This window comes from Panthera onca, chromosome B1 (assembly GCF_046562875.1).
Source record: "Panthera onca isolate mPanOnc1 chromosome B1, mPanOnc1 haplotype 2, whole genome shotgun sequence".
Classification (NCBI taxonomy): Eukaryota; Metazoa; Chordata; class Mammalia; order Carnivora; family Felidae; genus Panthera; species Panthera onca.
Genome location: NC_138342.1, coordinates 125719902 through 125744925, shown reverse-complemented (window position 1 = coordinate 125744925; position 25024 = coordinate 125719902). Strand labels below are relative to the sequence as shown.

Sequence of the window (25024 nt, the reverse complement as noted above, 5' to 3'; positions counted from 1 at the left end):
TCTCTCTCAAAAAATAAAATAAATATCAAAAAAAAATTTTTTGTTAATCAACAGCTTTAAAATTTATAGGAATAGTTTGGTAATAATGTAGGGGTCAGGGTACTGATCTCCCTTCTCCCATGCAATCAAATATCCACATAGAACTTTTGACTTTCCAAAACCTTTAACTACTAATAGCCTAGTATTGACCAGAAGTCTTACTGATAACAAACAGTTGATCAACAAATATTTTGTGTGTCATATGTATTATACAGTGTATTCTTAGAATAAAGTGAGCTAAAGTAAATGTTAATAAGAAAATCATAAGGGAAATACCATACTGTATCTTAAAAAAAAAAAAAAACCATGTATAAGTGGAACTGCACAGTTGAAACTCATACTGTGCAAAGGTCAATTGTATAATTTATTCATGTTACAAAAGTGATAACTAACACATTACAGTCCTTGTAGAAGTTCCGGTAAACTCAAGGGAAAAAAACCTCTTTAAAGAAGATAAAAACCATCCATCATCCCACACACAGGAACATTTCTGTTAAAATTTTAATGACTATTCTTCAGAGTTTTTTTTTTCCATGTAACATTTGTCTCATTTTATTTTATTTTATTTTATTTTATTTTATTATTTTGGAGAGAGAAAGAACGTACAAATGGGGGAGAGGGGGAGAGAGGGAGAGAGGGAGGGACGGAGAGAGAGACAGAGAGAAAGAATCCCAGGCAGACTCCATGCCCAGAGTGGAGCCAGATGCAAGGCCAATCCCACGATCCTGGGATAGTGATCTGAGCAGCAATCAAGAGTCGGATGCTCAACTGACTGAACCACCCAGGGGCTCCACATTTATCTCATTTTAAAGAAGTTAATATAAGATTGTAAAAATATATGGACCACAGTCTCCTAGAACTTGTAGTCAGTCCACAGTTACACATGAGAGGTGGTGACCTCTGGCACAGACATCTGTTAGGAATAAGTTTTGGGCAAGATTCAATTTCTAAACACACTGGGATACAGTTAGATTTCACCTCCTAATTAGACGTTTCTAATTAGCAATTTAGAAATTATTCATGTGTAATTTTAGGAATATTCCAAGCAGCTCAATGTTTAGACCTTCACCTGCCAATTCAAATCTCTGTGGAAGTCACACATGCTGGCTACTAACACCATCTCCTTCAATATGCACTGCACAATTCATTTGAATAAGACTTAAATGTGATAAAAGCATACTCTTTACCTAGTTCTTGCACCTTCAAAGGTGAGGCTCAAAAGGTTAATGCTTATATTTCTGAATTACACATCCGTTTGGAACTTGCTAACTCTCAGTTATTATAGCTACGTTTGAAGTGCAAAGGAGAAGATCTGCCTCAATTGATCTCACTTCTCTTACCACCAGTTTTGACACAAATGCCTTAAGTGCATTCCTTTGATTGGAAAGAAAGAATAGGATAAAACAGCAACAGAACCACATACAGAGAACTGAACCTCTTCATGTGTATTTCTGTTGACATTCTAATAATCAAGTGCTTGTTACTTATATCCGCATAAAATGTTTAGTACTTGTCAAATCGGGTCGTGCAAGCTTATCTTTGTCACAAGATTATTCAAGAATCCAACACTGTCTGTCATCATTATACGTTTATTTACTCGGAGATGAGTGTATTATGTTTAAGATTTTTATGTAATTTAAATTCCAAATCATAAATGTAGAGGAGTCATCAATGAATACTATCACTAAAGGATAAAAGTCTACTGTGGAACAGGATTCTTAAATATTCTCAGGCTATCTCCTAATGGATCACCATTAATGACAAAGAGGAAAAAAAAGCTATTTTTACAATTAAGAAATCTGGCAGTCATTACTTCTGGCATTTTTAAAATACAACCACAAATTCATGGACACTCTTCCATCTATGTCTCTTCCCCTTGAATCTGGGCAGGCTCCTGACCTTGCCAACCAACAGCATATGCATTAGTGATGTGCTAGAGGAATGCAGATACTAGATTATAAAAGGTCCTACCATGTCTGCCCTCATGGACAGAACACTCCCTTTGACTGCCATGCTGTGTAAGGAAGCCCAAGCTATGTGAAGAAGCTTGTGTAGGAGATTCTGCTCACTCGTCTCAGAAGAGCCTTGCCTCTGAGTCACCCTAACCCAGGCACCAGATGTAAGTACAAAGCCTCCAGATGATCCCAGCCCATAGCCATTCAAATGTCCCAGCTGGTTTGCTTAGAATAATCAAGATCATTTACCTCCCAAAAATACATAACCTGAATATAACCATGAAGAAAGATTAAAATTAAAGATCATTTTATAAAACAACTGGTCTAGACTTCCAGGGAAGATGGTGGAGTAGTAGGATCCTAAGTCCACCCCATCTCACAGACAACTCAACTCAAAAAGACTGACATGAGGGCAAATAAACCAGAAAATGACCCAAAGACTGGCAGAACAGACTTCACAGCTAAATGTAGAGAAGAAGCCACATTGAAAAGGGTAGGAAAGGCAGAGACACGGTCGGGAATCAAATGAACCCACAGGACTGTCCACAAGAGGAAGAGAGATGATGGGCATGGAGAGGTTAGAGGACTAGACCCCACCACACAAGGTACCCCAGGCATGGGGAACACACACTGGGAAAAGGAATCCCTGTAACATTTGGCTTTGAAAGGGCCTGGCTTCACAAGTTCTTACAATTGGTGGGGCTTAGCATCTGGAACTTTAAAAATTGGTGGGCTCAGTTCTGGGAGCTGGAGGGTGAGGAAACTGAGTTCCCAGCCTTAGCACAACAAACAGCCCTGCTGCGATACAGCATAGAAGCAGCATTTTGAAGAACACCAGGCGTATACATGAAAGAAATGTATTTACTAATCTCAGAGCAAGTGCTGCAGAGGGAAGAGATCTTTGGGAGACATCTCCAAGAACAAAAGAGCTACTGGCATACCCTCCCTGCTTCCTAGTCCAGGTATACAAACACTTGCTGGAACCAGCACAGGGCCAACATTCTCCACCTAGCTTGCTAAAAGCACCTCTGCCCAGTGCACTTCTGTGGATACACTCCCCCACAACCCAGCTGGCCTCAGCAGGAATTTTCCCAAGCTGCTGCAGGCCTTCTCCCACTGTGCACCAATGTGGACCTTGCTGCCATTGCACACCCTGCCCCCATATCATCCTGCAGCCCTGCCCCCTCCAATAAACCCTGGGCCAGAGCCCATCCAAAGTGGTGCCATATAAGCCTGGCACTGCGCAATCAGCCCTGACAGTGGCCAACACCACTCCAAAGCGACCCCTGCCCAGGGAGAGGGGAAGATTACTACATACACTACTCTAACTGTGGCCTGAGTAGTGGGCTAGGGGCAGACATTACATCTAACTGCAGGATACGTCCACCAACAAAAGCTTCACAGGGGACAAGTCAGGGAAGGTGCCCTGGAGTTTGGTGGTACTATATCTCTGGAAAGTGCATGGGCTGATTCAACTCAAGCCCAAGGCAGCCTCAGACTGGCCCACTAACAACACAGGTACAAAACCCTGTCCACAACGGGGATGACTGTATTGAACAAAGGCAAATCAGCCACAATAGTAGGTCACAAACAACACACATAGGATGCACTCATGAAGCACCAGGTCCTGGTGAATAGCAGACATTGCATTTCAGGGCACTACAGGACCTCTCATTCATAGGCCATTACTTTCAACAACAGTAGACATAGCTGACTTGACTAAATACACACAGAGAATTAGACAAAATGAGGACACAAAGGAATATGTTCCAAGTGAAAGAACAGGAAAATCACAGCAAGAGACCTAAGGAAAATGGAGACCTAAGGAAAATGTCCAATAGAGAGTTTAAAGTAATAGCAATAAAGATACTCACTGGACTTGAGAAAAGAGTAGAAGACTTCAGTGAAACCCTCAACAAAGAGACAAACATAAAACAACCAATCAGAGATGAAGAACTTGATAACTGAAATTAAAAAATACAGTATAGGGAATAAATAGTAGACTAGAGGAAGCAGAAGAACAGATCAGCGACCTGGAGGACAGAGTGATGGAAAGCAATCCACCTAACAGGAGAGAGGAAAAATAATGATAAAAAATGAAAATAGACTAAGGGAACTCAGTGACAACATCAAGGTTAATAGCATTCATATAATAGGGACCCTGGAAAGAGAAGAAAGTAAAGGGGGACAGAAAACTTATTTGAAGAAATAATAGTTGAAAAATTCCCAAATCTGGTGAAGGAAACAGAAATCCAGATCCAGGAGGCACAGAGAGCCCCCCAACAAAATCAACCCAAGGAGGTTGACACCAAGACACACAGTAATTAAAATGGCAAAAAGTGCTGATAAAGAGAGAATTTTTAAAGCAGCAAGAGAAAAGAAACAGTTACATACAAGGGAAAGCCAATAAGGCTATCAGCTGATTTTTCGGCAGGAATTCTTCAGGTCAGAAGGGAGTACCATAATATATTCAAAGTGCTAAAAGGAAAAAAACTTGCAACCAAGAATTCTGTATCCAGAAAGGCTATCATTCAGAATAGAAGGATAGAGAGTTTCCCAGGCAAAAAAAATTTAAAGGAATTTATGACCACTAAACAAGCCCTAAAAGAAATGTTCAAGGAGACTCTTTGAGTAGAAAGGAAACACCCTAAGTAGGAGTGTGAAAAGTAGGATGCACAAAGCAGTAAAATTAAATATATCCACAAAAATTCATTCAAGGGATTCACATAATAAAAGGATGCAAAGTATGACACCATATACCTAAAACATGGCGGGGGAAGAAGAGTGAAGAATGGGTTCAAACTTAAGCAACCATGAATGCTTATATGCACAAGATAGAATGCTTAATATAGAATATAGAATGCTTAATATACAATGCTATATGCACAAGATGTTATATGCAAACCTAATCAAAACCACAAATAAAAAACCAGTAATAGGTACACAAACACTAAAGACAAAGGAATCCAAATGTATCACTAAAGAAAATCAACAAACCATGAAAGAGTGCAAGAGAACAAAGTAACAGAGAAGAACAATAAAAACAACCATTGAGCAAGTGACAAAATGGCTACAAATACCTATCAATAATTACTTTGAATGTAAATGGACTAAATGTTCTAATCAAAAGACATAGAGTGATAGAATAAGCAAAAAAGCAAGACCCATCTACATACTGCCTATGACATTTCAGACCTAACAACACAGGCAGATTGAAAGTGAAGGGATGGAAAAGCATTTATCATGCAAATGGAGGTGGAAAAGAATGCTGAGATAGCAATACTTATATTGGACAAAAGAGCCTTTAAAACAAATACTGTAACAAGGGACAAAAAAGGACACTATATAACATAAAGGGAACAATCCAACAAGATGTAACAATTGTAAATATTTATGCACTCAAAATGGGAGCACCCAAGTTTATAAAGCAGCTAATAACAAAGATAAAGGAAATAATAAATAGTAATACAATAGTAGTAGGGACTTTACACCTCATTTACATGAATGGATAGATAGACCAGACAGAAAATCAACAAGGAAACAGTATCTTTGAACAACACATTGGACCCCATGTATCTAACAGATATATTCAGAATATTCAGTCCTAAAGTAGCAGAATACACATTCTTTTCAAATGCACATGGACCATTCTACAGATCAGATCACATATTAGGCCACAAAACAAATATCAACAAAGTCACAAAGACTGAACTTAGACTATGCATCTTTTCTGATCACAATGCTATGAAACTAGAAATAAACCACAAGAAAAAATTTAGAAAAAAAAACCACATGGAGGTTAAATAACATGCTACTAAACAATGAGTAAGTCAACCAAGAAATCAAAGAGGAAATCAAATAATACATGGAGACAAATGAAAATGAAAACACAACACTCCAACATCTTTGGAATACAGCAAAAGCTGTTAAAGAGGGAGGTTTGTAGCAATACAGGCCTACCTCAAGAAGCAAGAAAAATCTCAAACAACCTAATCTTACACTTAAAGGAACTAGAAAAAGAATAACAAACAAAACCGCAAACCAACAGTAGGAAGGAAGTAATAAAGACTAGAGCAAAAATAAACAAAATAAAAACTAAAAAAAAAAAAAAAAAAATAGAACAGATCAATGAAACCAGAAGCTGGTTCTTTGAAAAGATCAACACAACTGATAAACCTTTCGCTAGATTCATAAAAAGAAACAGAGAGAGAGAATTCAAATAAACAAAATCAGAAATGAAAGAGGAGAAATAAAAACCTGACACTCAGAAATACAAAGGATTATAAAAGAATATTATGAAAAATGATATGCCAACAAATTGAACAACCTAGAAGAAGTGGACAAATTCCTAGAAACATATAGCATCCCAAAACTAAATCAGGAAGAAGAAAATTTGAACAGACTGAATACAAATTACCAGAAATGAAACTGAATCAGTAATCAAAAAACTTCCAACAAGGGGCACCTGGGTGGCTCAGTCAGCTAAGGGTCTGACTCTTGATTTTAGCTCAGGTCATGACCTCACAGTTCATGAGTTCAAGCCCCACATCAGGCTCTGTACTGACAGCACATAGCCTGCGTGGATTCTCTCTCTCTCTGCCCCTCCCTCCCCTGCTTGTGAGAATTCTCTCAAAAATAAGTAAATAAACAGTAAAAAACAAAACAAAACAAAACAAAACTTCCAACAAATAAAAGTCCAGAACCAGATACCTTCACAGGTGAATGCCATCAAACATTTAAATAAAAGTTAATGCCTATTGTTCTCAAATTATTCCAAAAAATAGAAGGAGGAAATCTTCCAAATTCTTTCTATGAGGCCAGCATTACCACGATCCTAAAACCAGATAAAGACACTACCAAAAAAAGAGAACTACAGACCAATATCTCTGATGAACACAGATGCAAAAATCCTCAACAAAATATTAGTAAACCAAATCCAACAATACATTTTAAAAAATCATTCACACACACATACACACACATACACACAATCAATCACCACGATCAAGTGGGATTTATATCTAGGATGCAAGTGTACTTCAATATTCACAAATCAATCCACATAATACATCAACAAGATAAAGGATAAAAACCATAGCATCATTTCCATACATGCAGAAAAAGCATTTGGCAAAGGACAACATCCATTCATGATAAAATCCTTTACAAAAAAAAATTGGTTTAGAGGGAACATACCTCAGAATAAAGGCCACATATGAAAAACCCACCGCTAACATCATCCTCAATGGTGAAAAACTGAGAGCTTTTCCCCTAAGACTGGGAACAAGACAAGGATGTCCACCCCTACTATTTTTATTCAAGATAGCACTGGAAATTCTAGCCACACCAACCAGACAACAAAAAGAAATAACAGGCATCCAAATTAGTAAGAAAGGATGAAAATTTTCACTACTTGCAAATGATATACTATATACAGAAAACCCAAAAGACTCCACCAAAAAACTACTATAACTGATAAATGAATTCAGTAAAGTCACAGAATACAAAATCAATACACAGAAATCCATCCACTGCATTTTTATACACTAATAATGAAGCACCAAAAGGAGAAATTAGGAAAACAATCTCATTTAGAATTACACCAAAAATTATAAAATACTTAGGGATAAAATCCAACCAAGGAGGTGAAAGACCTGCACTCTGAAAACTACAAAACATTGATGAAAGAAATTGAAGACAACACAAATGGAAAAAATATCCATGTTTGTGGATTGGAAGACCAAATATTTTTTAAACTTCTGTATTATCCAAAGCAATTTACACATTTAATGCAATCTGTATCAAAATATCAACAGCATTTTTCACACAACTAGAATAATCCTGAAATTTGTATGGAACCCAAAAAAGACTCCAAATAGCCAAAGCAATCTTGAAAAGGGAGAACAAAACTGGAAGTGTGGCAATCCCAGATATCAAGATATACTACAGAGCTGTAGTGATCAAAACATTATGGTACTGCCACAAACCTAGGCACATAGATCAATGGAACAGATAGAGAGCCCAGAAATACTCACATGATTATACAGACAATTAATCTTCAACAAAAGAGGCAATATGCAATGGGAAAAAGGTTCTTCAACACATAGTGTTGGGAAAACTGGACAATTACATGCAAAAGAATGAAACTGGACCACTTTCTTATACCATACACAGAAACAAACTCAAAATAAAGATCTAAATGTGAGACATGAAAACATAAAAATCCTAGAAGGGAGCACAGGCAGTAATTTCTCTGACACTGGCAATAGCATTATTTTTCTAAATATGTATCCTGGTAGGAATGCAAACTGGTGCAGCCACTGTGGAAAACAGTAAGAAGGTTTATAAAAAAGCTAAAAATAGAGCTACCATATGATCCAGTAATCCCATTACTGGGGTATTTGCCCAAAGAATACAAAAACACTAATTTGAAAAAGTTTATGCACCCCTATGTTGACTGCAGCATTATATATAGCAGCCAAATTACAGCAGCAGCCCAAGTGTCCATCAGTAGATGAATGAATAAAGAGGTGGTGTATATATATACAAAATGGAGTATTATTCAGCCATAAAAAAGAACATGGATGGATCGAGAGGGTATAATGCTAAGTGAAATAAGTCAGAAAAAGACAAATACTATAGGATTTCACTCGTATGTGGAATTTAAGCAACAAATGAACAACAACAACAACAACAAAATAGAGACAAACCAAAAAACAGACTCTGAACTATAGACAGAACTAACTAATGGTTACCAGAGGGCAGGTGGTTGGCGGATAAGTAAAATAGGTGACAGGGATTAAAGAATACACTTACCATGATGAATTCTGACTAATATGTAGAAATGCTGTATTGCTATATTGTACACCAAAACTAAGAGAACACTGTATGTTAACTATATAGAATTAAAATTTTAAAATCAAAACAAAACAACTGGTCTATACTCTTCAAAAGTACTAGTATCATGAAAGACAGAGACTGAGGAAATATTCTAAATTAAAGGAAACTAAGGAGACATGCCAATTATTAAACACAATTCAATACACTGGACTGGATCCTGCATGGACGAAAATATTTCCACAAAAGGTATCCTGGGGGCACCTAGCTGGCTCAGTTGGTAAAGCATGTGACTTTTGATCTCAGGATCATGAGTTCAAGCCCCATGCTGGACCCAGAGATTACTTAAAAAGAAAAAAAAAAAAGCTATCATGTAACAACTAATTAAGTATGAATATGGATTGCTCAGTCCAGTGCTTCTCAAATATTCATACACATACAAATCAGGGGTCTTGTTAAATACAGATTCTGGGCAGCTGACACTGTCTTCTTCGCATGGCTCTTTAACAGCCATTTCTCTATGGGCACAATGGCAATTCATAAGGAAAAACTGATTGCACCAGTCGCAGAAGAAGAGGCAACCATCCCAAACAATATGATCACTCAAGTGGGTGTTGGACAAGTTGGTATGGCACGTGTCATCAGCATTCTAGGAAAGTCTCTGGCTGGTGAACTTGCCCTTGGATGTTTTGGAAGATAAATGCAAAGGACAAACGAAGGGTCTGCAACATGGGAGCTGATTTCTTGAGACACTAAAATTGTGGCAGATAAAGAATACTCTGTCACAGCCAATTCTAAGGTTGTGGTGGTAACTGCAGGAGTCCGCCAGAAGGAGGGGCAGAGCCAGCTCAACCTGGTGCAGAGGAATGTTAATGTCTTCAAATTCATTATTCTTCAGATAGTCAAGTGCAGGCCTGATTGTATCATAATTGTGGTCTCCAACCCAGTGAATATTCTTACACGTTACCTGGAAGTTAAGTGGACTGCCCAAGTGCTGTGTGATTGGAAGTGGGTATAATCTGGATTCTGCCAGATTTCACTATCTTATGGCTAAAAAACTTGGCACTCATCCCAGTAACTGCCATGGATGGATTTTGGGAGAACATGGTAACTCAAGTGTGGCTGTGTGGAGGGAGTGAATGTGGCAGATGTTTCTCTCCAGGAACTGAATCCAGAAATGGGAATAGCCAATGACAGTGAAAACTGGAAGGAAGTGCATAAGATGGTGACTGAAAGTGCCTACAAAGTCATCAAGCTAAAAGGATATACCAACTGGGTTGCGGGACTAAGTGTGGCTGATCTTATTGAATCCATGTTGAAAAATCTATCCAGGATTCATCCAGTGTCAATGGTGAAGGGACTGTATGGCATTGAGAATGAAGTCTTCCTGAGCCTTCCATGCATCCTGAACACTCAGGGATTAACCAGTGTTATCAACCAGAAGGTGAAGGATGATGAGGCTGCTCAGCTCAAGAAAAGTGCAGATACTTTGTGGGACATCCAGAAAGACCTAAAAGACCTGTGACTTCTGGATTCTAAAAATTTTAAACTACAACATGATGTACGGTGAGCCTTTAGTTTTTTCATCCATATATAGGGATCACAGTTTGCTTTTATCCTCCTAAATATGTGAATCTGGGCTCACAGAATCGAAGCCCATGCTTTGTTTGGTGCTTGCAATATGAACCCTTGAGCAAATAAAATTAATTATCATAGTGTGCTTCTAAATAAATAAAACATTAAATAAATAAGTGCATATTCTGATTCAGCAGGCCTGGAGTAGGGCCCCAAATTCTCATTTCTAACAAATTCCCAGCTAGTGTCAATGTGTTGGACTGTGGGTCACCCTTAGTGTCACAATACATTAAATAACAATACAGTGTCAGTTTCAAACTTCCTGAATTTTTCCTTGTTTTTGGAAGACACATACTGAAGTTTTTAGAAATGAAAGGGGTCATAAAGAAATCAAACTTCATCTCAAATGGTTCAACAGCAATAATAATAATAATAATAATAATAATAATAATAATGTAATTACACTGTATGGGGACAGGAAATACAAATGTTTATTGCATCATGTTGCAACCTTTCTGTGGATCTGAAATTTTTCAAAAGAAAGGCTATTATGTAAATTAATATCAATAACCCTACAAAGTTGCTATTTTTATTTCAATGATATAGATGAGGAAACAGAGATGCCTAAAGAGATTAAATAACTTGTGTACAATCATATTACTAGTAAAGGGCCACAAGGTCATAAAGTTAAGTGATAATGTTCCTTGCTATTAAATATAACATGACCTTGGGAAAGCAACACCATTATAGGCCTGTTTCCTGATCCAGCTAAATGCGGTCTGGTTGCACCAGACCACATGATGTCTAGCATCTCAAACACCATCACTCCCATAAGTCAATGCACCCTTCAATCACAAATATCCTCCTACACTTCATCTGGGCAGGTCTTTATCTCCCTCTACCTTCATGGTAGAATGAAAGAGCAAAGGGAAATGTATCTAAAAAACATATCCATATGACCAACACCAAATCGCAGACATCTATGACATTTTGAATTGGTTAACCATATGAAATAGAATTTCAAAAATTTTAAAAAGTTCAGGAGGTGAGCCACACATTCTCTCCAAGGAATAGCACTGTCCCTTATCTGAATACCAGACTTAGGTTTCATGAAAGGAGACTTCAAAATATTCCACATAAAGTAATGTATGCTTCCATCATTTGAGGTCCTGAAAGGAAAGCCTTCTCACAAGGCCAAAGATATTTTCAAAAATTTAATCTTAACTCCACAACAAAACAAAAACATACTATCCATGAATGAAGCAAAGGAACTGAAGCAGAGGAAATCCTTCTGACAAATGGAGATCCCAAAGTGCACTCAGATTTACTACTAAAGGAATGGTGATCACTTGGAGAAGCAGACAAGGGATAACTAGAAATTACCACAGGTTAACTAGGAATCTGCCAATTAATCTCTATTCAGGTTGGGAAACATAAACACTCTGTATATTTAGATTCTAACAAGGTCTTTAAAACTGTCACTCGATATAATATCCTTGCATATACAATGAAGAAATGTCACCTAGTCAGAAGTTCTTAAAATTCATCATCTCAGGATCTCTTTATACTACAAAAATTACTAGGATCCCAAAGAACTTTTTATGTCTATTGACATTCTTAGTATTAGAAATAAAAAATAAAATTTATGAGAAATTTTAGGGGCACCTGGGTGGCTCAGTTGGTTAAGTGTCCAACCTCAGCTCAGGTCATGATCTCACAGTTCATGGATTCCACGTTGGAATCTGTGCTAACAGCTCAGAGCCTGGAGCCTGCTTCAGATTCTGTTGTCTCCCTCTCTCGCTGCCCCTCCCCCATTCATTCTCATTTTTTCTCTGTCTCTCAAAACTAAACATTAAAAAAATTCTTTTAATTTTTACATGCATTATTAGTTGATTAAAATAATATGCCAATTACATATTAAAATGTTTTATGAAAAAATAACGTTTCTAATAGAAAATAATTTAGTAAGAGAAATTGTATTGTTTTCCATTTGGAAAATCTCTTTTTTAAAGTTTATTTCTTTATTTAGAGAGAGAGAGGGAGAGAGAATCCTAAACAGTCTCCATGCTGTCAGCACAGAGCCAGACAAACTGTGAACTCACGAACCGTGACATCATGACCTGAGCCAAAATCAAGAGTCAGATGCTTAACTGACTGAGCCACCCACATGCCCCAAAACTCTCTTTAATGTCAGATGTAAAAAAAAAAGGCAGCTAGATTCTCATATCTGCTATTGCATTCAATCTGTTTCCGTATTAGATGTCACGTCACCTCTGGAAAACTCCACTCTACTCCACTCCACTCTGTAAAAGAATGAGTGGAAAAGGCAATCATCATAAAAAGAGCTCTGACCGCAGAGACCCCAAAAAGGGCCTCAGGGGACCCCCGGTTGACCCTTTGAGAATCACTGTCTTATGTGCTAATGTAATAAGTCTGATTAGCAAAATTAAAAATATCATATTCACCAGACACTGTTTCCGACAACCACATTAATCTGGACGAGGACTTCTCAACCTCAGCACCCTTGACATTTTGGGTCTAATTCTTGTTGGAGGCACCATCCTATGCATGGTTAGCAGTACCTCTGGCCTCTACCCAGTAGATACCCATACCAACACCACTCAGTTCTAACAATCAAAAATGTTTCCACACATCGCCAAATGTCCCCTGGGAGTTGAGATCCACCACTATAAATCTAGAGAAATACTTCTAGTGTTATGCCTCAGAGCTCTAACTCAGTATTTGTTGTCTTCATACAGGACACAAAACTGGAGAGATACTGAACAATTTCCTGTGCAAGAAGTATGCCCAGGCATTTTTCAGCAGGTTGGAAACAAACAGACCAGCAATACAGGATTCAAAAGAAAAAACTATCTGGGAAGTTCTTGAACCTGCATAAAAAGCAGCCACACAAGTATAGTATGAGAACATATGCCTCAGCCACAGTGGTGAGTAAAGTCAATGTGTACAGGAAGGCCAGAGTGAGGACACACATGTCATGACTGGCAAACTGAGAACATCTCAAGTAGAATTAACACATCCTACACCTAGAACGAGGAAGATGTTGATCCCAACTGCACGCCTTACTGACCAGACCACATTAGGGCAACTCAACTCAATTCTGACAATATCCAGCCAGAGATGGCATCAGATCCCACAGGTTAAGGGCTTAGTCCCACAAGACTGTCCCTCAACCCTCTCATCCCCACCCCCCTCTGCTTCAGATACCAACTGTAAGACCAGATTGTTACATGGGCTTCTGACTGGCTATAAATCAGAGGTTCTCATGACCCACTCCTTGGATTCAATTTATTTGCTAGAGCAGTTCACAGAACTCAGTAAACCGGTTTAATCACTAGATAACTGGTTTATTACAAAGGATATTAAAGGATATAAATCAACATCCAGATGAAGAGACACATAGGGTGAGGTGCCACATGAAGAAAGTTTCTGTCCTCATAGAGTCTGGGATCCAGCACCATGGAATGTGGGAACCCTTCTGGTTCCCCAAACTGGAAGCACTTGGAAACCCTCTGCTTTGGGGTTCATTATGAAGACTTCATTACACAGGCACCACTGATTAAATCACCAGCCACCAGCAACTGATTTGACCTCCAGCCTCTCATCTGCCAGCCAAACCAGGGGTAGGACTGAAAGTTTCAATCCTCTATTCACTGTTGGTTCTCTGGCAACCAACCCCCCATCCTTACGTACTTTTCAAAAGGCACCTTGGTTACATAAATCCAGTCCTAGTAGAGAAAGCTTTTCATGAATAACAAGACATCCCTTTCACCTGAAGCAATTCAGGAACTGAAGACAAGAGATCAAATATCACAAAGATGCTCCCATTGCTCTTCTGGCTCAGGAAATTCCAAGGGTTCTGGGAACTGGGAGCCAGGAACTGTGGATGAAGACTAAATATGTATTTCTTAGTATAAACCACAGCACAATGTGACCAGGAAAGTGGGAAATTCAAAGCAAAGTCATGCAACTTGCCAATTATCCGATTCTAAAAAACCATCATGTGAAAGAGATATTCACCTTGTACTGGGCCCAGAGATGAAAACCAGGGCTAATGGGTTAAGAATGTAAGAAGACATATGTCAACTGAATATAAGGGGAAAAAACCTCTGAACTGTGTGAAGTTACACAACTCTTGGGCAGTTAATTTGGGAGAGAATGAGTTCCACGTCACCAAAGTTTTACAAGGTAAGACTAGGAGCATTCCAAAAGAGGCTCCGACACTACATGCAGGGCTTGAATAGTTGACCCATGAATCTATGAATAAGAAAATATATGCCCATCCCCCAAAGCCTGTCTCACTCACCAAGCTACGTGAGCCAAGTGACTGACTCCACAATACAGAAACAAGCTCTGTCAAACTGACCTGTCACCCTTCCCTGCAGGACAGAGTAACCTCTCCCCAACCCCTGATAAATACACAGTGTACCATGCTGAGACATGAGCTCCCTTAGTTTCTGCTTCAAGTCAGGCATACTGTGGGTTCTGATTATACCCAAGATGCACGGTTAACATGACAAAGGGGTGGCCCTGACTATTTAGGGAGTAATCTCCTTTTACCATCCCCTCTATTCTGGTTTTCCCTTTCCAAAAGAAGAATGTGTCAGATATTAATAAATACGTGACAAAAATTTGTGAACTGTTACCATTTCATAAATACACTCATTGCAAATAAAGTCATCCTTCTTTGACCCCTGAAACAGTGATCTTACAGTTCCACGGACATGGATAGAGATGTTTGCTGAAGAGCATGATGATTGGCCCCCTTGAAGTTTCCTAAGAACCACAGCACACCAATAGGTATTTTAACCTTATTTTCCTATTTCCTAGTATGCAAAAATACGTCAACAAAACAGAACGAAAAAACTAGATAGGTACTATAGCAGTAATACTGAATACTGCTCCAAAAGAGGCCAGAGTCCCAGGGATAAGTAAAGTCTGTGTTGGGGAAGAATGAGCAGGGGGAGCGCAGGGAGGCAGAAACCTCAGCCAACTGGCTAAAGCTCTAAAACTGGGGAAAATAATATGAGAACTAATTACCTGATTGTGCTCTGTATTTTCATTTTTAGAATTTTTATCGTATGAAAAGATGCAGATAACGTGTTGCTCTTTAAATATATAACCTTTAGGGGCACTTTGGTGGCTCAGTAGGTTAAGCATCTGACTCTTGATTTCGGCTTAGGTCATAGTCTCATGGTCATGGGTTTAAGCCCCACATAGGGCTCTGTGTGGAGCATGGAGCCTGCTTGGGATTCTCCACCTCCCTCTAAACAAACAAACAAACATTAAATACATAACCTTTAAAAATATTTCCTTTTCTACCTAAAACACCCCCCCTCTGGAAGTCAATAGGGACACAGAATTCACTAAACCAAAATTCATGTTCAGTGAAATAATGGGATATTCCTTCCATTGACTGCTATGTAATAGACCTCTCCAAAACTCACTGGTCTCAAACCACCACCATTTTATTACGCTCACAATTTTCTGGCTCAGGTATTTGGACATGGCACAGCAGGAAGGATCAGCCTAAGCCAAGGTCAGTCAAATGGCTGGGCGTGGCTGGGACAGTGACTGGGGACACATGTCTGAAACCCTAGTTTTGGTTGTCATTTGGGTTCCTCACTTTTGTCCGCTATAGTCTGGGATGACCACGCTGTTTTTCCACACATCCTATGCCTGGGATGAGAAGACTGGAAAAACTAAGTCTGGCTGTGCATATCTCTTCCTCCCTCCTACACAGCCTCCCTACATGATAAGCATGGGCTTCCTCACAGCTTGGCACTCTCAGGGTAGCTGGACTTCTCTACAGCGGCTGCCTTCCCCCAAAAAGAGCATCCCAAGAGGAAGGAAATGGAAGCGGTCAGCTCGTCAAACTATAGTCAAGAGTGACTCCTGTCACAGTCTAATGACCAAAGCAACACAGGGTCCACCAAGATTTAAGGAGACAGATTCTCTTATCTCTATGGAAGGAGTATAGAAGAGTTTGTGGCCATCTTTATTTACTCTGTCACAAAGAGACACATTTATTTCATTTCTTCATCTGATATCATGTACAAGCAGATGATAGTCTGGATATGAGCAAAATAACCGTTCCCAAAGTGACTTCAAAATATAACCACTTCGTAGTAAATGTGCTCAACAGATCATATATATAAATATTTCTCTCACTACTGCTTCAAGTTTTTGTCATCTAAGGACAAGACAGCCATACAAGGGCTTCATTCATCAGAAAGGAAAGACATCAAAGAATGTAAGGGGCTCAAACTCAAAAAAGAATTCAGACTCATTGTTAAGTTTTCTTCAAACTGAAGCCTGATTTCTTCAGCAATTTCCAGTTTCATCCAAAAAATTAGTCAAACTGACAGATATTTTTATACTCTGAGATAGAGAACTAGAGTGTTTATTCTGTAATGTAAATTTAAGTATGTGATAGTTGGCTTTTTTTAAGTCAAAGAAGAAAACTATAAATGAGCCTTATCCTAATAACACTGTTGATGAGGATACTGACACACAGAATACTGGAAAAATACTGAGTCCCTTCCAAGGTAATTAATCACTGTCAATAGTTTCTTTGATTTCTTCTAAGGAAATTTTAAAAGTTGCCTATGCCTATGCATGCGCATACACACACACACACAATTTCTAGGTACGTATTTTAATACACAAAGGATCATAATAGAGATACAGTTCCATGTCTCAATTTTTTGAATTATTCAACTGTTAACTGAATGCTTTTTACGGGACCTGCAATGTTCTGGACATTGGAAATAATTAAGTGCAAAGGCCCTGGGGGAGAAATGTACCTTGCGTATTCCAGGAATGTCAAGGAGGCCAGGATGACTAGAGTTTAAGATATGAAGGTATGAAAGAAAAGTTGGGTAAGTAGTAGGAGATTTTTTAAATTTAATTCAGAGTGAGCCAGTATGCCAGTGTTTTAGCTCTCATTCAGTTTTGTGTGCTCATTTACTATTGCTGTGTAACAAATTCCCATAAACCCAAAGCCTAAAAACAACACGTTTACCATTACTGTGTTTTCTGATTCTTGATGGGCATAAGAAAGCTATCGTTTATCTCCTAGTTTCCGTGTGTCAGGAGTCTAGGCACATCTTCACTGGGTCCTCTGCCCCGGTCTTCAGCTCACAGGGTTGTAATCAAAGGATCAGCCAGCCTGTATTACGGAGGCTGGACTGGGGATAAATCTGCTTCCGACCTCATTTGGGTTGTTAGCAGAACTCATTTCCTTGCAGCTGTACAACTGAACGTTCTGACTTTCTGGTGAATATGAGATGGAGGCCCCCACAGTTTCCTCTCCAAAAGCAGTTCATAACATGCCTATTTGCTTCTTCCAGGCCAGTGAGAACCTCTGCTTCCAGTCTGGTCCCAGGGAGTTTTACATAACAAAACAATCATGGGGAAAACATCCATCACCTTAGATTCTACTGGTTAGAATCAAGCCATGGGTCCCACAGGCACCCAAGGGCCTAGATGACTGGGCCACCTTAGGATGTGTCCACCAAGATAGGTATCCATGTTTGTGAGTCTTCTTTTTAACAAGCTGCTGAACGTTTCTTCTTATAGCCATCACATAATTTGTGTGAGAGGATTAACCCTCTCGCCTGCCACTGAAGGCTGTGATTTTTTTTATTGTGTATTTATTTATTTTTGAGAAAGAGAGAGCGAGCACAAGGAGAGGAGGGGCAGAGAGAGAGAGAGGGAGACACAGAATCCGAAGCCAGCTCCAGGCTCTACACTGTCAGCACAGAGCCACACATGGAGTTTGAACCCATGAACCATGAGATCATAACCTGAGCTGAACTCAGACGCTTAACCAACTGAGCCACCCAGGCGCCGCAAGGCTGTCTGATTTTTGCACTGAGAGATACAGTAGACGTCAATGGCAGCAAACACGCTCTACATTTTTGCAAAATTTTGACAGTATCTGCAGAGTACTTTGTACTAGAGAGATGGCCTTCACGACAGGGGTGCATTCTACACCTTGCGGGACACTGCGAACAGTCTCACAAAGTCTGTTCCAGTTCACACACACTTGTTTCCCCCTCCTCCTAGGGACTTCCCTCATCTGGGAAAGTCCCATGGGTGGAACTTTATAACTTTCTTCACATAGGTGCTCTTCATCTCTTCATTTAGGCTCACACGCCAGTGATTTATCTTTTCTTGATTTAGGCTTACGTTCAGGTAATTCATCTTTTCGGATAACACTGATAATCACGCCTGTTCTCCCGCTGTATTTTCTGATGCCCTGCGGTATATAAGGAAGCTATCGATTTGGTAATTACTTTTAATCCTTCATCCCAATGAATCATTTTAGTGTACCTAAGAGCTCTTCAATCTGCTCTCTGGGGCTATCCACGTGTACAAGCATCTGTAAATAATGCAAACTCTCCCCCTTCTAGTTTTCAAACTAGCTCTGTTTTGTTTCTTGCTTTTCTTATATCATACTTCTAGGACAATAGTAACAGTGAGTCATGTCATGATTTCATCAACCTTTTAAGTATTTCAATAATTAAATAGAATATGAACTTAAGGGTTAAAATATACATTTTAAATCATTTTAAGGAAGCATCCACAATTTCTGCTTTACTAAAGTATTACGTTAGGAATAATGTAAAAGCCTCAGCTTTTAGGCATCTGCTGTAAGATTTTCTCCTTAGACTTATTAATATGGCATATTATTATATTAATGTATTTCCTAATATTGAACCACCCTTGTATTTCAGGGGTGAATTCAACTTAGACTGAAATATTATCCCGTTAAAATACTGCTGTTACTTGATGATGTATTATTTAAGGTCTCTGCACAATATGCATAAGTAAAATTGATCTACAACTTTATCTCTGACAGGCTTTGGCATTAGTGCCCCACCAGCATCATAAAAAGAAGTTGAAACTTTCCTCTGCTATAGTGTGGACCAGTTTAAATACTAACTGATTTACCTATTAAATGGTTTCTTCCAACTTTAAAATTCACCTGTGAAAATATCTCTGCCTGGTGCTTTTTTTTGGGGGGGGGGGGGAGCAGGGGATGGCAGTTCTTTGAACGTTTTCTGTTTATTAGTACACTAATTTTATTCAGATTTTCAAAATTCTGTGCACTGTGCATCTATGGTTATTTTCACATGTTTCTTTTTATGTATGTGAGCCTTCTCTCCCACCCCTGTTTTTCTTGACTAGCTTAGCCAAGAAAATCTGTTTTATTTTATGCTCCCCAATCTACCAAAAATGCAAGAGGTTTTATAAAAACCACTTTTTTCTTTCCTAATTAATTTCAACTTTCATATTTTCTTCAAATTTCTGGGGATGTAGGTGGGTGGAAATTTAACTTATTTCATTCTTTCTGGCTTGGTTATGCAGTTATTTAAGTGTATACATTTCCCTTAGAACATAATTTTTGCACTATCCTTTAAGTTTTGATAAGCTTGTTTTCATAATATTTTTCTAGGTATTCTACAACTTTTTTATTTCCACTTTCACCCATGAATCATGAAAGTCTTTAAACTTCCAGATGACCAAGGACTCTTTTTTTTTTTTTTTTTGGCTTCTAATTTCTAGATTTAGAATATTACCGATCGGGGGGGAAAAAAGATGGTCTGTGTTATTTCTGCCTTTTGAAATTTGGGATTTTTCTTTGTAGCCAAAAATAGATACTCAAGACCTATAAACACTGCTTTTATTGTCTTCTGAGTTGCTGTAGGAAAATATTTGGCAACCAGATGTATCCTCCCAGTGTTTTTTATTTTTCCTTAAAATCTAATAACTGAATCAGTTTGTCTCTACACGGATCATTCTGAAGGACTTACTATTCAGATTAATGTTTTCTGAAATTCAGCGAACATTTTGATCAGATTATGGTCTCACTCTGATTCAGAAAAAAGCTCTGTTTTATCATCAAAATTATTTCTGTTCCTTGCATTCATTCTGTACTCCTGTGATGACTTCTGATGGGTCATTCTTGCCCTGTGTGTCTGTTTCTTTGACTTGTGTCTCTCCTTTCATTGAATGTGACTGTTCCATTAAGGAGGGTAATTTGTTTTTTAATTTATTCTATTTTGGTATTTTTAATTTGTTCATTTTAAAACGTTGTACATGTGTCAGTCTGTTTCCTTAGCTCAGCAAGTATCTTTAAAACCCCTCCTTCATCATTTTATTTTTTTTAACTCCCATTTCATTAAATATTTAATTCTTCTGGGGTGCCTGGGTGGCTCAGTCGGTTGAGCGGCCGACTTTGGCTCAGGTCATGATCTCACGGTCTGTGAGTTCAAGTCCCGCGTTGGGCTCTGTGCTGGCAGCTCAGAGCCTGGAGCCTGTTTCAGATTCTGTGTCTCCCTCTCTCTGTCCCTCCCCCATTCATGCTCTGTCTCTCTCTGTCTCAAAAATAAATACACGTTAAAAAAAAATTAAAAATAAATAAATAATTCTTCTATACAGATAAATTTTAGTGAGTTCCTTTCTTGTCTTCCTTAGACCAGTAGTTCTTAGATTTTTCAATTATAGTTCACATTTTCTCCTCTCCTTCTGCAATATAGGCTCATTGACTACATGCTGGATATTTTTGGTTGTTTCATTTCAACCATACTAGTGTTTTAAATGGGCAGCTTTGTCAACACTTTATTCACACCATGACACCACGGGTGACACGTCCTTGAATCTCTTCCCATGTTGTGGACGTCTGTTTTCTTCTTCTACACACTGCAGCTTTGCCTGCCCAGTGTTCTGTCGCTGGAGAATGGTGTGTTCATCAGCTTGGGCTGCCACAACAGAACACCACAGACCGGGCGGCTCCAACAACAGAAATGTGTGTTCTCACAGCTCTGGAGGCTGGGAATCCAAGACCAAGGTGCCAGCAACGATTGTTGCTCCTGAGGCCTCTCTCTTTGGCTTGCAGATTGCTGCCTTCTTGCCGTGTCATCACACGGTCTTTCCTCTGTGCATGTGCATCCCTGGTGCCTTTTCTTCTTCTTATAACAGTCCAATTGGATGAGGGACACATCCGTATCACCTCATTTAACCTCGGTTCCCTTTTTAAAGACCCCATCCCCAAATAAGGTCACATTGGGGTTAGGGCTTCAACATTTTGAGTCCATAACCAATAAGGATGGGGAGGACAAGGACACAGCCAGGGCTATAAGCAACCTGCTCTCTCACTTCATCTCTGTGGTTTTGCCAAAACGCCTGTGCCTGTGTTCACTCCCTCTGCCTGGGCTATACAAACTCCAGGGGAGGCCCCGGGCCCTTCAGCCCCTGCCAGAAGTCTCTGTCCTAGCCGGCCACTTTATCACCACTTCCCACCATTTACTAGGCAGAAGCTGGACCAGGTAAGAGACATGACTTCTAGATGTTCATGTTACAAGTTATCAGGGTGGGAAATGGGATTCCCCTCCCTACTCTCAGGGTTCATTCTTCCCATCTTTTTCTAAGCTCTTTTTTAAAATTTAGTTTTGATTCTGAGGTTTTCTTTCTGATTTTCTGTCTACTGCCAGAGATCACTGACCCTGCAGTGTCTATGAGAGGAAGTCACACCCCACCTAGTCTCCTTTCTCTGGTGGGAGGCTAGGATGGTCAGGAGGAACTTCTACCTTTGTGGAAGTTGCAAGTTTTACCCAAAGCTGCCCAAACCATCTTCTCCACCTCCCTCCCAAACGGGATTCTGAGGATTACATATGCATCTGTTCCGTATCATGTCTGTGGAAGGTTGAGTTAGGAGTAAAACAGATATGGCCCATGCCAATTTTTAAAAACATCATTTGCTGATCCCTGGCCTTTTCCTCAATTTGACTGATACCAAAGTGTTTTTTGTTTGTTTATTTTTTTGTCTTTTTCCTTTAACTTATTTTTAGTTTATATTGTAAGATTTTTGAGCTCTGTCTTTGATATCTTAAAACATGTGTTTGAGATATCTGTTTTAGATAATAAGTGGACAATAAATACTACTGGTAAAGCCATAAGTAAAAGGTAACACACTATCACATGCAGAAACCTGTAAGTTGCTAAACTTCGCTACTTCCCGCACTCCCGCATCGTAAAAATGGGCCACATATTTTTATTAAGTTATTTCAGTATCATCCAAGTTCATTTCAGCAAGCCAGGGTTCCCAGTTGAGGTCTCTTAGAGAATTCAGTATTAGTGTATACCCTCAAATTGTATGTAAATGGTCCATATGCATTTGTATTTTTTCAATGAGATTGTTGTCTTTCATAAAATTCTCACAGACCTATGAAACATAAAAACTGGTTAGGAACCACTAACCTATAGTGATGAGCAGGAAACCTGCCAAGAATGGAAAACAATGGAAACTGAGAAGCCATTTACAATAGTTTGGATTCATCTGAATAATAAAGTCAAGTGAAAGAGTTTTCTTTTAAGCTACACAGAATTTGGATAAAGCCCAGAGGACTTCCAAAAAAGTTCAGCTGCAGGTGTTTGTGGCCCTGGGCATGGCAGGTAACACCATCCTGCAGAAATTGTAGAATAGAAGGAGTACACACAAGAAACAATGATCATTCCGAAGACCCTTCCACATCAATCCATCAGTAACTACAGCTTACTCTGTGAGCTTATTAGCACATTAAGCACAAATGACCGAATTCCTTCATTAAATTTTGAAAACGATGACTAATCCTCTTAGCGGTCATGTCCACCATTTCCATCTCAACAGAAATGACATTCGAGAGAAATCAAGGGTTTGAAGGCTTTCCTGGAGAAAAAAATGTCTCCACTTCTACTCATTGCTGAGTTAGGGAAAGAAAAACAAGTACCTTAAAAAAGGCAGAGCCTTTCCTAAATAAAATATAAATAAACTCTACTCTCAATATACAAAACAAGCCAAGTTGATTCAGCAACAAGTTAAAGAGAACAGGAGGCAGATATTGAGAATCATATACTTGAGATTATGATCCAGATTTTGTGTGAGTTTCTGATGTACACTGTTTCTTTATATGAATATATACAGCACGGCTATCATTTACAAAGGATTATAAATCTTCCCCAAAACCTATCAGTTCGACCACTTTAGAGGTTTGGTTTGGCACAATCTATAGTTTGCAGCCCATGTGCACTTTTGGTAATTAAGAATAAGTAATAATGCTGGCAAACAACACACCAGCTGTGCAATGATTAATAAGAACTTTCTTGTACACACAACCAAGCACTGACATGTGTGGCTCAAGCAACTATATAAAGCTCATGACTTTATGAAATCGAATACAGAGATTTCCTTTCTGACTCCTACACATTCCAACAGAGACATACGTAAGCACTTTTGTAAAATTCAAACTTGGAGCTATCCATGTAGTAATACTGCCTGAAACACTATGAATCATTTAAGCTTAAAAAGAAAAAAATATGGTCTTGTTTTTCTTGGGACAGTAGAAAGACCACAAGGAATTTTCTAACTGTGTGGCTTAACTGCCTGAAATCCTTTTTGGACCAAGGCAGGCTGTAAATGAATAAAGCAAGCTGTGTGACCTTGGGTAAGTTAATTTCAACTCTCCAAGCTTCCGTTTCTTTCATTAGTCTGTAAACTGCAGAAAAAAAACACTACTGTCTAAAAGAAAATGAAAAAACAAAACACACAACCAATACTATCTACCCTCTCAGGGTTGACGGGTTGATCCGTGGTTCGTCTGAACAAGAGCTGGCCAGTGGCTGGAACATCAGGTGCTCAAGAAGCCCTTAGTGCTGACCCTCTTTCCTAAGCAGACTAACTAAAGTGCTCAGGGAAAGGAAATTTGAATTTTATATGTCCACTAGATCTCCCATAGGCCAACACACTGCTGTGAATGGAATATCTTCTGAAGAAACAACTGGGTTGATTCACAAAGGAATGCCTACTACATTTAGTCTTCAAAGTATAGCAATGGTCTTAACCTGGCTTTGGACAAAGAAAGCTACCGGCTTCCTATAGGTCCAAACTCAAACACACACTCTTCAGGCCAGGTTACTGGATTTCCACTGTGTCAGTTATGAACACCGTTGTCTTTCTTACTAAACGCTGAACTTCCGGAAAGCAAGATCTGCTTTTTTTTTTTTCTTAAGCTTTTGTGCCTGTCCACAGAGTGCAAGGCATGAAAGAGCAGCTTAACAGATGTTTGTTGAATGAATTGATAACTGGATAAAAGAAATGATGCCAACACCAAAAATCAGATCATATAACTTCATCGTGAATAATATGAGATATATGGATATATATAGATAGATAGATCTATACATATAAATACATACACACACACACACACACACACACACACACAAGTAAAAAGTAATTTAATAAACTCCTAGGGGCACATCACCTAACTACCTCAGTCACTAACTGATGGCTAGCTTAATTCATCCAAGTCCCCAGATTATTTTGAACCAGATTCAAGACTTAGCACAGGTGTTTACGGAGCTTTAAGTAACTAGATTTTACTCTAGAATTCTAGAAGCTTTTATCTCTATAGTAACTAGAAAGACACAATACTATGCAAAGATCGACAGAAGCCATCACTACCTGGTCAAGAGAGGAGCTATGACACAAAAGGAAATCAAACTCTTCCCCTAAATCACTATGGATTAGAGGGTATTGGTAGCATGATTAC

The 25024-nt window shown here is 38.9% G+C and overlaps 1 protein-coding gene and 1 pseudogene across 5 annotated transcripts in view; one reads left to right on the top strand and one right to left on the bottom strand.

Moving 5' to 3' along the window:
* Positions 1-25024, bottom strand: part of ARHGAP10 (Rho GTPase activating protein 10) — a 321446-nt gene that overhangs the window by 62846 nt on the left and 233576 nt on the right. The gene's annotated exons all lie outside the window — the stretch shown is intronic.
* Positions 9339-10356, top strand: LOC132692861 (L-lactate dehydrogenase B chain-like; annotated as a pseudogene).